The following is a 16,556-nucleotide window of genomic DNA, read 5'->3' on the forward strand; positions in this document are numbered from 1 at the left end:
ATTACAAATTCAAAAGCTGATTTCACACTACAATATGCAAGCCCTTCCCAACTATACTTATCAATGCTTGGACTGGTCCCAACTGCCGAAGCGAGGAGGCAACGACTGCACACTTGTAGTAGGTTGTCAGAGCGCCGGTAGCAGCTTCTCCACCTCCCCTGACCAGGACGTTGGCTGGACTCCAGAAGTTCTTCTTCTTGCTGAGAGATGTCACCACCTCTCGGAGAGTCTCAAACTTCAGCAGCGGGACCATGACTTATATTACCCAAAAACTGCTTACCCAAGCACCTATTCCCAGCACAGCAAGAAAGATAAGCAAGCATGCTAGGCTTCTAAGGAATAACATAATTTTCAGCTTATCACTTTGAATACAATGGTTTATTTTGCATCAAGGCTAGGCCTCTGACAGTCTGTGACCAAAACAAGCAGGAAGATTAAATGTTCTCGGTACACAGATGTCCTTTTGTCAAATAACTGCAGCTCTGGCCCCTTGGTGGAATTTTGCTTATGTCTGCTGATTCTAAAACACAAGCATGTTCTCAGCCTTGCAGAACCCAAAGCTGCAAGTTTTAAAAAATAGGTTCTCAGCTCTGCAGAAGCAAGAGCTGGAAATTAAAAAAAAACAGGTTAGAATCTTCCATTACATTCCACCCCTTCGTCACAGGCTGTCAGACACGAGACTTGACAACTATTTGAGTACAAAAAGAGCATAAAAGAGAAATCAAAGCTATAATAATCACAAAAACAAGCAATAAAGCGAGCAACCAACGGAGAATAGTGTGGCCTAACCCCCCGAATGTACCAGCTAACCATGAAAAAGGATTCCAACCAAGGCTCAAATTATCCTTGTTGGCCACAATACCCAGATACTGGAGCTCATGAACAGATTTTGAAACATGCTGAACAATAACATATTTATATAAGCTGCACTTGAGGCGGGTGACCGAGGACTTCCTTGGTGTAATGCATCGGACCGTGTTTCCCACGGGGAACTCCCTCGGAACGTCCTCGACATTACAAATCCAATTGCTGGCATCAAAGCAGCTGTTAAGCCAGATCACCAGGAGTGTAAAATGGAGAACCTGGAACAAAGAAGCCTGACACATGTCATTCACGATACCGTAAGCGTTCAGTGTTTAAACAGACTAAATCATCCTGTCCCTCAATAGCTACCCACCGAGTGTTACCCTGGGCAGGTGTCACTATTTCTCCTTTTACAGGAGGGCCACTACCTGGTGGTGCCACCCATACCTTTTGTCCAGCATTCTCTAGTTCAGGAGTGGGGGGCAATGATTGTTTTTCCTCTGGAATAGGCTGTAGTTCAGAAGCGTGAAGAAGTCGGTGGAAAGGTGTACTTCCTTTTAAAGGGCGATGATTTAAATTGTCGACTGCCTGCTGCAGCACATGACACCACCCCTTCAGGGTTTCCAGTGGTGTTAATAAACGAATTTGTTCCTTCAGTAAGCCATTCATTCGTTCAACTAACCCAGCAGCCTGTGGGTAATAAGTAATATGATGAACCCATAAGATACCGTTGTCATTTGCCCAATCACAGATTGCCTTCCCGGAGAAGTGCGAGCCATTATCAGACTGAATCTCCTCTGGAACATCATAACGAGAAATTAAATGATTTAGTCCTTGGATAGTACAGGCTTGGTCAGCCGTCTTGGTGGGAAAGGCAAAAACCAGGCCCGAAAAGGTGTCAACCATTACTAGGACGTAACGTTTACCCATACAGTCTGACATGGGGCCAATGTAATCAATTTGCCAAACCGCAGCTGGGCGAGCACCCATTTTATTCGGCCATGAGGACCAGGAGGAACGACACGGGACTTCACAAGTTGACATTCTGGGCATGTACGCACGACCATGTGGACATCATCCTGTTGGACGGGTAAAGCATGTGTTCGGGCCCACATAGCTGATCCCTTCTCCCCCAAATGACCACTCTGTTCATGTGCCCATCGAGCCAGGGGGACGCTATCAGCACGGCTGATGGTGGCAAGCTGATCTGCAACTGCATTATGTTGTGCCATGTTAGTCGCCACATTAGTATGGACATCAACGTGATACACAGTTATCTCACGGTGGTGGGAAGCATCCCACAACAGCTGCCACAGCTCTTTGCCCCACACTGGGCGGTCATGTATCATCCAGTCATTCTTTTGCCAATCAGGCATCCATACTACAAGTCCATTAGCCACAGCCCAGGAATCAGTAAACAGGCGAAGAGGGTGATCATGGGGATCTAGTGGTAAAGTGACTGCCTTCAACTCAGCATACTGACTGGAGCCACCATCCCCCTCCTCTGTTAAGTGAGTTCCTGACTTGGGATGGTAAGCCACTGCCTTCCACTTTTGGTTTCCTTGCACCCACCGGCTGCTACCATCAGTAAACCTGGCATCCTCTTGTTCTGCTAGAGTGAGCAAATCATATGGTTTACCCCACTGAACTGGTGAAGGGGGTAAAGGATGGGGCAAGGCAGGTTCAACGTCCTCATGATGAGACGGAAGATCAGCCACCTGTTCGTGTATGCGGCCCACCCCTTCAGGCTCTCTGGTTGCACGACTCTGAATATACCACTTCCATTTAACAATAGAAGACTGCTGCGCCCGCCCGATCTTTAGATTAGCATCATTAGCCAGAACCCAATTCATTATTGGAAGTGCAGGTCTCAATTGAACATCTGCATCACCTGTCATTCTTTCAGTCTCCAGCAGGGCTCAGTAACAGGCTAGTAACTGTTGTTCAAAAGCAGAATAACGAGTGGCAGCCTCAGGCATGGTACGTGACCAGAATCCCAGCGGGACTCGGCGACCCTCTCGTTTCTGCCAGAGGCTCCAGCAGGCCACATCATCAGTAACGGAGACCTGTAGTTCATAGGGGGTATCTGGAATGCGGGGAGCAATGGGCAAGGCCTAAAGAATAGCCTGCTTGGCGGACTGGAACGCCCTTTCCTGATTGTCACCCCATACGAAGTCTGTTTTCTTTCGGGTAACCTTATACAGAGGACGTAAAAGCAATGCCAAGTGTGGAATATGGCATCCCCAGTATCCCAATAACCCCAGGAAATGCTGGGTCTCTTGTTTGTTAGTAGGAGTGGCCAAGTCTGCGATTTTATTGCAAACTTTATCAGAAACCACTTGTTCTCCAGCATGCCACTGAATTCCAAGGAAAATAACTGTCTGGGATGGGCCCTGTACCTTGGCGGGGTTAGGCCCACCATCTTTTCATCAGGGTATCTTGGACACTCTCTAAACCTTCCTGTACCATCTCTTCTGTGGCTCCTTGGATCATTACATCATCAATATAATGGTGAATTGAGAGGGAAGGCGATACTGGCACTGTCTCCAGGTCACGGGCAATTAGGCTGTGGCAAATAGTGGGAGAGTGTACATAACCCTGAGGGAGGCGAGTGTAAAGGCGAACTGATCCTGTGAGTCCTCAGGTATAAGAATACTGAAGAAGGCGTTAGCGAGATCAGACAGCATACCATGTTCCTGAGTTCCCAGTAGCAATGTTTTCAATAAGGGTAACAATGTCCAGAACTGCTGAAGCAATTGGTGGGGCATGTTTGTTCAAAAAGCGATAATCAACTGTCATTCTCCAGGAGCCGTCCGGCTTCTGGACCGGCCAAACAGGGCTATTAAATGGCGACGTTGCGGGCCTCACTACCCCTTCTTCTTGCAAAGCATCAATGGTGGCACTAATCTCTTCTTGCCCTCCAGGGAGACGATATTGTGGAATGCATACTGGTTTCATGGGGGGTGGCACCATCACAGGATCCCACTTAGCCTGACCCACTACTAGTTTTTTTGTAATAGTCCGAATTCCAAATGCAAATCCCCCTTGGCTAGTATTAAGGCCCGTACCGGCCAACATATTAATACCCAGGATACACTCGTCAGTAGCAGCCACGAGGGCATGTAACCAGATAGGGGAAGGGCTATCACCCACCATGGCATGGACTTTTATTTCCTTTGCCAGGGTGACCGCCCCTCCCAACCCCTCTATTCGAAAGGTCGGTCCAGTCCAGAGGTCGGGGTTACCCGGAATCACCGAGTGCTCCGCACCGGTATCGACCAAGGCCAAATATTGGCAGTCATTACCCCCACTCCAATGGATTGTTAATGATATGTAGGGCCGTGGGTCCCCGTGTATCCACTGTATCTCAATGGTGTAGACACGGGAGCCCTGCCCACTCCTTCATGCTTTAGTAGGGTTCGGGGACTTCCAGGCCCACATGCCACTATTATCCATAAGAGCCTTGTTAACCATTTGTTGTACCTCATCACGGGTAACTGGAGCAGGAAAAGCCTGCTCGATAGAAGCAGCAGGGAGAGCAGACGGCACAAGTGGGCCAGGAGGACTCAGCAGCTGGGGATGATGTTCCCCTGCCTTCCTCTTATAAAGGGCATAAAGGACTGCAGTAGGTTTCCCATCAATATCACTTTTAGGTACGCCTAACCTTGTTAGAAAAAGGTCCTTTCTTGTCGCTCCGTTATTAGCAGCAGCCCCTCTCCTTTCATCCTGCTTGTCTGATTTAACCTGGGTTGTACGTGAGTGGATTTTACCTCCCAACTCTAATTCTCGAAGCCCAGATAAGGCGTGCACCGCCTCAGACACAGAGTGCCCAATTAGCGGACTAGTTACGGACAGGACCAGCCCCCGTGTAGTGGGTTGGGCAGAACTAACCAATCTGGTATGCATTCCGGCCGTGAGTATCTCTTCATCAGGGCTCCCCCCGTGTACCCACAGCCTCAAACGCCCTGCATACAAGGCAGAGGCCAGGGCCTGTTGACGAATTACTGCTATACCCTCCTCTGGGGTTCTCCAATTGTTCTGCAAATGTAAATCCCAATCTACTGGTGTAGAGATCGTCGAAAGAACCAAAGACTTGTTGATCCAAACCAAGGCTTTTATTAGCAAAAGACCGGAGCTCTTCACAGGTGGCCGACCAGTCCGGAATGATCCGACCTGGCTAGGGACACAACCCTTTAAGGCCCAGACAATAGGTGTGGCTTAGCTCTCAGCCAATCGCTGTAAGCACAGTCTAGATACAGTAACTATATACACTATGTACATTGGTGATAGATCTGTACTATCACATTCACCCCTTCTTGGAGAATTGACCCTGGGAAAAAAAAACAAAAACGAGGGAGAGAATGAAAGGAAGGGGTAGGTCAAGGACTGTAGCGGTTAGGGGGTCTGACCATCCGGCGTGACCGCCGTGGTGCCGGGATTGGGGTCGCTGGAGTGGTGTCGCCAGCGGGCTCGTCGGGTGCGACTGCTCCGTCGCTCAATTCCCCAGTCGTGTTGTCGGCAGGGTGGCCCGGGTCATTGGGGTGCTGTTGGTCCTTCTGTTGCGGCACGGGGCCTGGAGAATAAGGAGTTGGGGGGTTTGCTGGGTCTACCGCGTCCTGAGCTAAGTCCCGCACCGAAACAGTGTCCTCCCGCCCGTCTGGGAACTCAGCGTAGGCGTAATGTGGGTTCGCGTGGAGTAGAGTCACTCGGTCGACCAAGGGGTTGTTCTTTGAGTGCCGGAAGTGGCGTCGCAAAAGGACGGGGCCAGGGACGGTGAGCTATGCATGTACAGTGGTTCCTGATTCGGATTTCCTCGGGAAAAGGAACATCCTTTCGTGGGGGGTGGCATTTGTTGCAGTACATAGGAGGGAGCGGATGGAGTGTAAGGCACTAGTGAGAACCTCCTGCCAGTGAGAGGTGGGGAGACCTTTAGACCGGAGAGCCAGTGTAACCGCTCTCCATATGGTGGCATTCTCCCTCTCGACCTGGTCGTTACCGCGTGGGTTATAGCTTGTGGTCCTGCTTGAAGCAATACCACACTCCAGAAGGTACTGTCGCAGCTCTGCACTCATGAATGAGGACCCCCTATCACTGTGGATGGAATTGGGGTACCCGAAGATGGTGAAAATACTGTGAAGGGCCTGTATCACTGAGGTGTCAGTGGTGTCTGGGCAGGCCACAGCGAATGGGAAGCGGGAGTACTCGTCGATGGCTGTAAGGATGTACGTATTACGGTTGGTCGACGGTAGGGGCCCCTTAAAGTCTACGCTAAACGCTCGAAGGGGCGGGTGGCTTTGATAACGTGGGAGTTATCCGGACGGAAGAAGTGGGGCTTGCATTCAGCGCACACCGAACAGGCTCGGGTCATGGAGCGGATCTCCTCGACTGTGTAGGGTAAGTTGTGCGCCTTGACAAAGTGAGCAAACCTAGTGACCCCTGGATGACAGAGCGCCTCATGGAGTTTCCGTAGTCTGTCCATCTGTATGCTGGCGCATGTCCCCCTGGAGACCGCGTCAGGCGGGTCGTTGAGCTTACCAGGCCAGTACAGGATGTCATAGTTAAAGGTGGAGAGTTCGATTCTCCATCTGGCGATTTTGTCGTTTTTTATCTTACCACGCTGGGTGTTGCTGAACATGAAGGAGACCGCGCGTTGATCAGTCAACAGTGTAAAGCGCCTCCCAGCGAGGTAATGTCTCCAACGACGCACCGCTTCAACTATGGCCTGGGCCTCCTTCTCGATCGAGGAGTGTCTACTCTCCGGACCCTGGAGGGTTCTGGAGAAGAAAGCTACAGGCCGACCGGCCTGGTTCAAGGTGGCTGCCAGGGCGAAGTCAGATGCATCGCTCTTGACTTGAAACGAGACAGACTCATCGATCGCGTGCAGCGTCGCAGCAACGATGTCGGATTTGATTCGATCGAAAGCCGCTGTGGCTTCAGTCGAGAGTGGAAAAGAGGTGGTCTTGATAAGAGGACGCGCCTTGTCGGCGTAGTGTGGAACCCATTGGGCGTAATACGAGAAAAGGCCTAGCCAACGTTTGAGAGCTTTCTGGGTATGTGGGGGGGGTAAGTCCATTAGGGGACGCATGCGGTCAGGATCTGACATGACTATCCCGTTCACCACACAACCGTCGTGTGATCCGGAAGACACACTTGTCCAAATTGTAAGTCAGGTTCAGCCGACGGGCAGTTTGAAGAAATTTGTCTAGGTTGGTGTCGTGGTCCTGCACGTCGTGGCCGCAGATGGTGATATTGTCCAGATACGGGAAGGTAGCGGTTAGCCCGTTCTGGTCCACCACCCTGTCCATTTCCCGCTGGAAGACCGCAACACCATTCATGACCCCGAATGGTACCCTGAGAAATTGATATAGCCGCCCATTCGCTTCAAAGGCCGTGAATGGTCAGTCCTCACAGCGGATCGGGAGCTGGTGGTAGGCCGAACGAAGGTCAATAGTGGAGAAAATGCGGTATTGGCCGATCTGGTTCACCACATCCGTGATGCGTGGCAGGGGGTACGCATCCAGGAGCGTGAAGTGGTTAATGGTCTGGCTATAGTCGACTACCATCCGTAGTTTTTCCCCATTCTTGACAACCACCACCTGGGCTCTCCAGGGGCTTGAACTGGGTTCGATGATGCCCTCATCCAGCAATCTACGCACCTCACTCCTAATGAAATGCCTGTTTTCATAACTATATTGCCAACTTTTGGTGGCCACAGGCTTCCAGCTGGGGTGAGGTTTGCGAAGATTGCTGGCGGGGCAATCCGGAGTGTGGAAAGGCCGCAGGATTGGCCCCGGGGCACGGGGGCGGGTTGCTCGGGTGCTTCGGGGGTGGGGCGATGGCAGACTGAGAGGGGGGCGTGGGGTCCCCCAAAGTGTAGGGACACCGTTTGGAACTGACACTGAAAGTCTAATCCCAGCAACACTGGGGCGCACAATTGGGGAAGGACGAATAATTTGAAGTGGGTGACCGTCACGCCCTGTACTTCCAGCGTGGCGATGCAATACCCCTTTATCCCAGTCGAGTGCGACCTCGTCGCTAATGAGATCCTCTGGGTAGTGGGGATAATTTCAAGTCCCCAACGGAGAGCCAGATCAGGCTGGATAAAACTGTCAGTTGACCCAGAGTCAAATAAGCAATTGGTGTAGTGTCCATGCACTTTAATCAGTTCCATTGCACTGGTGAGGGGATGAGAGCATTGCTGGTTTAATGTTATTGAAGCAGTTGACAGGGGAGTTTTGCGCGATGACGTCACGCAACGGGATGACGTCACGCAACGGGATGACGTAGTCAACGCTCGAGGAGCAGGTTGGAGGACCTCCCGGAAGTGCTGTTGTGGCGGTGTTGGCAGGTGAATGGTAAGTAGTGGGGTTTGTAGTTGCTTGCGATTGGCGGTGGGTAGGTGGGATGTCAGCGATGGACGCTAGGGTGAGCACCTGCGTCGGCCCCGGGGGTGGCTGTGGCGGTGGCAGCAGCGGCGGCCCCGGGGGTGTCTGTGGCGGCGGCAGCAGTGGCTGTAGCGTCGGCCCCGGGCGTGGCTGTGGCGGCGGCAGCAGCGGCGGTAGCGTCGAGTGTTCCACACGGGGGCGAGAGGCGGGCCAACACCATGGTTGCGAGGGTGGGCTGCCCCTTCCGGGTTCAGAGTCTCCGAGACGTCAGCGTTGCCGTGCAGTGGAGCCCTCGCTCTCATTGGACGAGAGCTCTGGGGAAGAAGAGTTTGAATGGGATAGTGGCGGTTGGGCTTCACACGAGGCACTGTGTTTGCTGGCGGCCATTTTAGAACTACAGACTGCAGCAAAGTGGCCCTTTTTAAGGCACTTCTGGCACCTGGCTTTTCTTGCTGGGCACTGGAACTTGCTGTGTTTGTCCCTCCCGCAGAAATAACATTTTAGGTTCGCAGGGGGCAGGGTAGCAGCAGCCGACAGGCCGTCAGTGGTAGGGTAGAAGGGCACTCTACTCACATCAGAACGTGGGGTCCAGTCCCTAGCGAACTCGGTGGACTTTAAGGCTGCATCCTCCATTGTGATTGCAATCCGGGCAACGTCCTCTAGTTTTTCTACCCCTTGTTCGAGCAAGCGCAGCCTCACTTCATTCGATCTGAGCCCGGCCACATAGGCATCCCGGACGAGATCATTTGTGATCTTGGCAGCAGTTTTGTCCACACAGTTACAGTCCTTGCCCAATGCCTTTCTTTCTTTCTTTGGCTTGGCTTCGCGGACGAAGATTTATGGAGGGGGTAAATGTCCATGTCAGCTGCAGGCACGTTTGTGGCTGACAAGTCCGATGCAGGACAGGTAGACACGGTTGCAGCGGTTGCAGGGGAAAATTGGTTGGTTGGGGTTGGGTGTTGGGTTTTTCCTCCTTTGCCTTTTGTCAGTGAGGTGGGCTCTGCGGTCTTCTTCAAAGGAGGTTGCTGCCCGCCAAACTGAGGCACCAAGACGCACGGTTTGAGGCGATATCAGCCCACTGGTGGTGGTCAATGTGGCAGGCACCAAGAGATTTCTTTAGGCAGTCCTTGTACCTTTTCTTTGGTGTACCTCTGTCACGGTGGCCAGTGGAGAGCTCACCATATAACACGATCTTGGGAAGGCGATGGTCCTCCATTCTGGAGACGTGACCCACCCAGCGCAGCTGGATCTTCAGCAGCGTGGACTCGATGCTGTCGACCTCTGCCATCTCGAGTACTTCGACGTTAGGGATGAAAGCGCTCCAATGAATGTTGAGGATGGAGCGGAGACAATGCTGGTGGAAGCGTTCTAGGAGCCGTAGGTGATACCCACACTCCTGTTTGGCTCCAATGCCTTTAATACTTGTAAATATGCCCTGCTGGACTCGCCGGGCTGTTGCTTCCTCGACGCAAGCACGAGCCGGGCATGAACTCTGTTCACCGGTTGATCATACAGTCCTTTCAGTACCTTTATGGCTGCGGTGTAAGTGGTCTCATCCTGGATGTTCTTGTAGACTCTCAAGGACACCATAGACAGCAATGCTGTTAGACGCTGGTTATCCTCCTCTACCTGAATGAATCTCAGGAAGTTTTCAAAGTTCAGCAGCCAGAAGTTAAAGGCTTTGAAGGCTGTATCTGACTGTGGGTCGATATCAAGCTTTTCTGGCCGAGTTAAACGCTCCATCCCTTTCAAAAAAAAATTATTTTGCTAATAAAATTGTAGAGCTCATCAAAAGAACCAAAGACTTGTTGATCCAAACCAAGGCTTTTATTAGCAAAAGACCGGAGCTCTTCACAGGTGGCTGACCAGTCCGGAATGATCCGACCTGGCTAGGGACACAACCCTTTAAGGCCCAGACAATAGGTGTGGCTTAGCTCTCAGCCAATCGCTGTAAGCACAGTCTAGATACAGTAACTATATACACTATGTACATTGGTGATAGATCTGTACTATCACAAATGGTGATGGGTATACTCATAGCAGGGCATCCCCTAGAGTAGTAAGTAAGTAATCCATCTCTCTCTCTCTACCCCGCAGCTCAGCAGTGACCCTGATATCAGTAGACAATGTTTATAATCCCAACAATTCCTCAGGGGTTAAAAATACATTACCCCCTCCTTGTTCCCAGACACGCAGGAGCCAGGCTGCCAGAGTTTCTCCTGCCTTTTGCCTAAATCGATCTCCAATAGCAGCCAGCTCTTTTATAGAGAAGTCACGTATCATTGACGGTTTCCGACCCCTGTTACCACTTTGGCCCACAGGGCCCTCCACCCAGTCTAGGGGAGGAGGTCGAGGCCATCCCGTAGAGGGAGTAGGCCATAGAGCATAAGCAGGGGTTTGGGTATTTTCCCCTGGGTCCACTTGAGAGACCGGGGTATCTATCCCTTCCATCTCTACCCTTACATCATCTCCCCTTCTGTCTGTTTGGGAAGTCTGCTGCCTTATGGGGCGGGCGTGAACAGCAGGTGGAGAGGGTAGTATGTTAGACACATGCTGAGGAGTATCTGCATTATTACCATTGACATCATTCCAGATATTCTCATCCCAATCCTCAATAACATCAGGATTGTCACCATTCATTATCATGGCACGAATACGATATGGATCGGGTTCTACTCCTTGCCTTTCCTTATCTGCACAGAGCTGCTGCCGGAGTTTAATATTACGTCAGATCGTTTGGACATGCTTATCTTCCCATTCTTTGGCTCTGTCCTGACTGGTGTGAACAATCTCGCTCATCATGGAACAGCGTTGTCGCATGGCTTCTAGCTCCTCCTCTAATTGCTTTCTCTTGCGCTGAGATTCTACTTCTCTTTGAACTGATTCTGCTTCACGCTGAACGGAGTGGCTGTGGCCAGCAACCAAAAACCATCCGTCAGCATCCCCTTTTTATCAGGAAATTTACTTTCTCGAAGGAGAGTGGCAACCCGCTCTCCCAGAGGTGCACTTGATGAATCTAACCTCATCCCAACTAATGGGTGGTCCCAACAAAGACAGGGTATTGGCCAACATGCCAAACCCACCGTCTTTGGAAGTCCATCCAGGAATCAAGAACTGCTCAGGGCTCACCTCTTTCTTTCGGCAAATCATCTTGAGACCAACCCTGCTCGCTGCGCCAATTGTCCTGGGTAAACTTGTACCTCTCACTTTGTTCGTTTTAGATTGGTCACAGTGTTTGAACTACCAAAATAAAATAGACACACACACCGAGAGCAGTTCAGATTATACAAATGTTTATTACAAATTCAAAAGCTGATTTCACACTACAATATGCAAGCCCTTCCCAACTATACTTATCAATGCTTGGACTGGTCCCAACTGCTGAAGCGAGGCAATGACTGCACACTTGTAGTAGGTTGTCAGAGCGCCGGTAGCAGCTTCTCCACCTCCCCTGACCGAGACGTTGGCTGGACTCCAGAAGTTCTTCTTCTTCTTGCTCAGAGATTTTGCCACCTCTCGGAGAGTCTCAAACTTCAGCAGCGGGACCATGACTTATATTACCCAAAAACTGCTTACCCAAGACATCATCTTCAGAAAAAAAAAACCAAAATCCACTTCCCATTTATCCATACCATCCTGTAATATTAGATACAAAGATGAAATATAACCCTTCTCTCAAATTTAGTCATTTTAGGTAAAATCATATCTCTACCAAACATACATTTTACCAAAGATCGAATTTGATAATAAAGAAATAAAGAGTTCTTATCAATACCAAAATTTTCCCTCATCTGATTAAAAGATAAAAACTTACCCTCTTTAAAACAATCTCCTAAATTTTTCACACCTTTAAATCTCCAAATAAACTTCAATTATGTATTGAAAAAGAAATAAGTTGATTATTATACAATGGAGTCAAAGCCGATAATTTACCCCTAGAGCCTGTCATTTTATTTTTCCTTAGTCATAACTTCATTAAATGTTTTAGTATAGGCACATTATATTGTTGTAACAAATTTATATTCCACCTAAACAAAAATTGATGTATTTCAAATTCAGAAATACTTGCCATCTCAATTTTAGCCCAACTAGGAGGCCGTACCAAATCCATCAATGAAGTAATAAATTTAAGTTGCGCTGCTTCATAATAATTTTGAAAATGTGGTAAACATATTTCCAAGTTAATTTAATCAAAGCTACTCTTGAAAATTTACCCCTCCATAAAACCTCCCTAATCATTTTATTCAAATCTCAAAAAAAAATTTTTATCAAGTAAATACTGAATAGATTGAAACATATATTGTATGCGCGGAAAGATATTCATCTTAATTGTATTTATCCTACCCATTAAATTAATAGGTAAATCTTTCCATTTAATCAAATCAGTTTTAATTTTTTTAATTAACGGAGCATAATTTAATTTTAATAAAGATTGATCATTAACATTCAAAATTATACCCAGATATTTAATTCGATCAGTCCACTTCAAATTAATAATATTCTTATAAACTGAATAATTTCCTTCACTTACCGGTAATATTTCACTTTTTTCCCAATTAACTTTATATCCAGAAAGACGTCCATATTGTATTAAACATTCCTTCAAGTGCAAAAGTGACTGAGCTGGGTTTATTAAATACACCAATACATCATCAGCAAATAAATTAATTTTATACTCCTCATCGAAAACTTTGATAACTTGTATCTGTGTATTTTGTCTCATCAACTGTGCTAAAGGTTCAATCACTAACGCAAACAAAGCTGGTGATAAAGGACAACCTTGATGAATTGATCGAGTTAACTTAAAAGATTCTGAAATCAAACCATTCGTCAATACTCTAGCTACCGGTTTACTATATAGAGCCCTAATCCAACCAATAAAAGAAGAACCAAACTTAAATTTCTCCAAAACGTTAAACAAAAATTACATTCAACTCTATCAAATGCTTTTTCTGCATCTAAGGATATCACCATCGGGTGATCTAAAGATTGTCAAAATCTATTAATCAAACTAATGACGCGCAAAATGTTATCTGAAGCATATCTATTCTTGAAAAACCTGTTTGATCATATGAATCAACTTTGGTAAAAATTTAGCCAATCTATTCACTAATATTTTAGCTATTATTTTATAATCTACATTTAACAGTGAAATTGGTCTATATGAAGAAACTTTCAAAGGATCTCTATCTTTTTTAGGAATTACTGAAATTAAAGCACTAGAACAAGACTCAGGTAATTCATAATATTCTCCAACTTGACGTAATACATCCCCAAACACTGTAGATAAATCATCATAAAAAAATTTTATAAAATTCAACCGAAAATCCAACATCACCAGGTGATTTACCGTTTGGGATTTCCAGCATAGCCATTTTAATTTCCGAATCAGTAACTGGTTCTTCTAACTCCTGTATATCTCCATCCTCTAATATCGCTATATTCAACTGTGATAAAAAAAAAGATCAGTTGATCCAGTTTCTTGTTTTCCTTCAGTTGTATATAACTTTTTATAAAATTAATAAAATTCACCATTAATCTCATGAGGTTTATAAATAATAAGAGAATTCCTTCTAACAGCATTAATAGTCCTCGATATATGTCCTTTCTTTAATTGCCACGTCAATACCTTATGTGATTTCTCTCCCCATTCATAATATCATTGTTTAGTCCTATTAATCACACATTCAAATTGATAAGATTGCAAAGTATTATATTCCCATTTCAACCTAGATAATTCTATTTTCTGATCTTCTGTAGCATCTTTCTGAAATTCATTTTCTAACTCATCAATCCGTTTCTCTAATTCAAAGCTCTGATTGAATTGATTCTTTTTCATTTTAGAAGTATAACTAATTATTTGTCCTCTCAAATAGGCCTTCATAGCATCCCATAATACAAACTTACTTTGAACAGAATTAGAATTTTCTTTCAAAAAAAATAATTTGTTTTTTTCAAAAAATCAATAAATTCCATATATTTTAACAACATTGTATTAAATCTCCAACGATAAGCTATTTGAGTTTTCCCAGAAGTTTAAGAATGCTTCAACTTGACAACAACAAAATAAAGTACTATTCGGGACATTAAATGGCTCCTTCATTCACTGAAAAGTAGTAAATTTACCAGTTTCAAAACAATAACTTTTTAAATTCCCATTTGACGCCTCATCCTCAATAATTGATTAATCATAGTAAAAGGAAAAAGTCTAATTTGATACAGAGGCATTTTCTGAGAGATTGAACCTTTTCCACTTATCTCATAATCTACTTTGTTCAATAATTCAATTAAATTTTTCAAAATGGGTGTCTCCCTTAGTGCCTAATAGCAGTTTTGAATTTATTTATAAATAAATTCCTGCAAATATTTTTTATCCACTCTACTTAATTTACTATTTTAACCCAAGTTAAAGATTTTCGAAATCAAACATTCCATTAATAAACTTCAATTGAGCAGCTTTATAATAATTCTCGAAATGTGGAAGTTCCAAACTCCTAATACAAATTTCCAAGTTAATTTTTGGAAACAAACTCTAGCCATCGTACCTTTCCATATAAACTTCCTAATAATTAAATTCAAATCATTAACATTTTTTGAGGTATATTACAAGGAATAGACTGAAAAAGGTATTGATTCCATGGAAAATTATTCATTTTAATACAGTTTACTCTACCCATTGAAGTTGTAGATAAATCATTCCATCTATTTAAATCATCCTTAATTTTATTTAAAAATTGTAAATAATTCAATTTATATCAATTATTCAAATTTTTATCAATTTTGATCCCTAAATATTTAATTCATTATCTGACCATCTAAATTGAACAAATTGTTTACATTGAGTGAAATTTCCATCAATTAAAGACATAATTTTCACTTTTATCCCAATCAATTTTATACCCTGATATTTCCCCATATTCTCTCAATTTTGAACGTTAAAAAATGCAAAGAAATAATAGGATCTGTTATATAAACTAAAACATCATTGGCAAATAAATTAACCTTGTATTCCTCACTATTAACTTCAATTTCCTTAATATTAGTATCTTGTCTTATTAATTGTGCTAACGGTTCAATTGCAAAAACAATCCTTGTCTAGTAAATGGAAAAGCTGAAGAAATGTCCCCATCAGTTACAACTTTAGCAGAAGGGTTTTTATATAATATTTTAACACAATAACAAACATTGCTCTAAACCAACAGTGTCTTGTTTCTTTCAGTGCCCAAGCCTTGGTAGAAACATCTCGGCATCTTCACTGGCAGATTCCCCCACACCACCTCCCCTCAGAATCCCAGCTTTCAGCAAGGTCACCCCTCCTAACCTCTCTAGTGACTTGTGATGGAACCACCTTCCAGTTTGCAGGCAAAATAAATGGGAACATGATGAAGCCAACCCGAGCTACTGGGGGAACTCAGCGGGTCGGGGAACTCCTGTGAGGCAACTATATACAACCTTTCAGAGTAAGGTTTAGGACTTGGCCAGACCACTCATCTATATCCAGGATGCTGCTTCACCCGGAGTCCCCTAAATACGCGTACTTTTCCCACACCACCATTCCAAATTCTCGGGAGGTCTATTGCAAATGACAGAACTTCAAGCTGTTGGATGTTTATTTTTCTCTCACAATCAAAATTAAAGGAACTCACAGGATGTTCAATATTTCCTAGTGAACACGGAAGTCGGAATGAACTTTGGTCCCAGGGAACTGAATCGAAGCAAACCTAACCGGTGGACAGCGAATTAGTGTTTTATTGTGTGATTAAGTGGACGGACCGAAACTGTCCAAAACGTCCCACACCCTGCACAACTGCAATAAAACCTCCGTGTGGTAAACGACAACCCCGACAAACAATGTTCAAGTCCTGGTCCCACCGGGAGCTAACTTTTTATTTCGGTGCATGGAAACCCTGCACTGCTGTCCAGTTGTTCCATCATTGTCCTGTACATGGAACAAGTTGCTGAATTTTGTTTGCTCATGAAGACTCTCAGAGCCAGCACTAGACTGGTAACTCCACCAAGAAGGATCCATTGAGAGACTCTGATGGTGTTAAATGCCAAACTCGAGTCAATAAAGAGCATTCTGATGTATGTTTCTTTGCTGTCCTGCTGTTCCTTGTTCTGTGGCGAGCCAGAGATATGGCATCGGCATAGACCTGTTGCTGGGTAGGTAAGTTGGAACCGATCCATGTCGCTATTCAGACTGGAGATGAAATTCTCCAACAACAGCTTCTCAAAACACTTCATCACCGTTTTCGATTCGTTCTCGCACCTTTGGACGCACTGTTGGACCCGTGTGAAAATAGCAACCCACAAGATCACATTCTATTGGTTACTCCTTGCCGGATCTCCTCGCCAGGGCTGGGAAAT

The 16,556-nt window shown here is 45.8% G+C and overlaps 1 pseudogene; it reads right to left on the reverse strand.

Moving 5' to 3' along the window:
* Positions 1–721: 721 nt before the first annotated feature.
* Positions 722–16,433, reverse strand: LOC138743571 (uncharacterized; annotated as a pseudogene).
* Between the last annotated feature and the right edge of the window lie 123 nt (positions 16,434–16,556).

This window comes from Narcine bancroftii, chromosome 9, assembly GCF_036971445.1.
Source record: "Narcine bancroftii isolate sNarBan1 chromosome 9, sNarBan1.hap1, whole genome shotgun sequence".
In the NCBI taxonomy this organism is placed as follows: Eukaryota; Metazoa; Chordata; class Chondrichthyes; order Torpediniformes; family Narcinidae; genus Narcine; species Narcine bancroftii.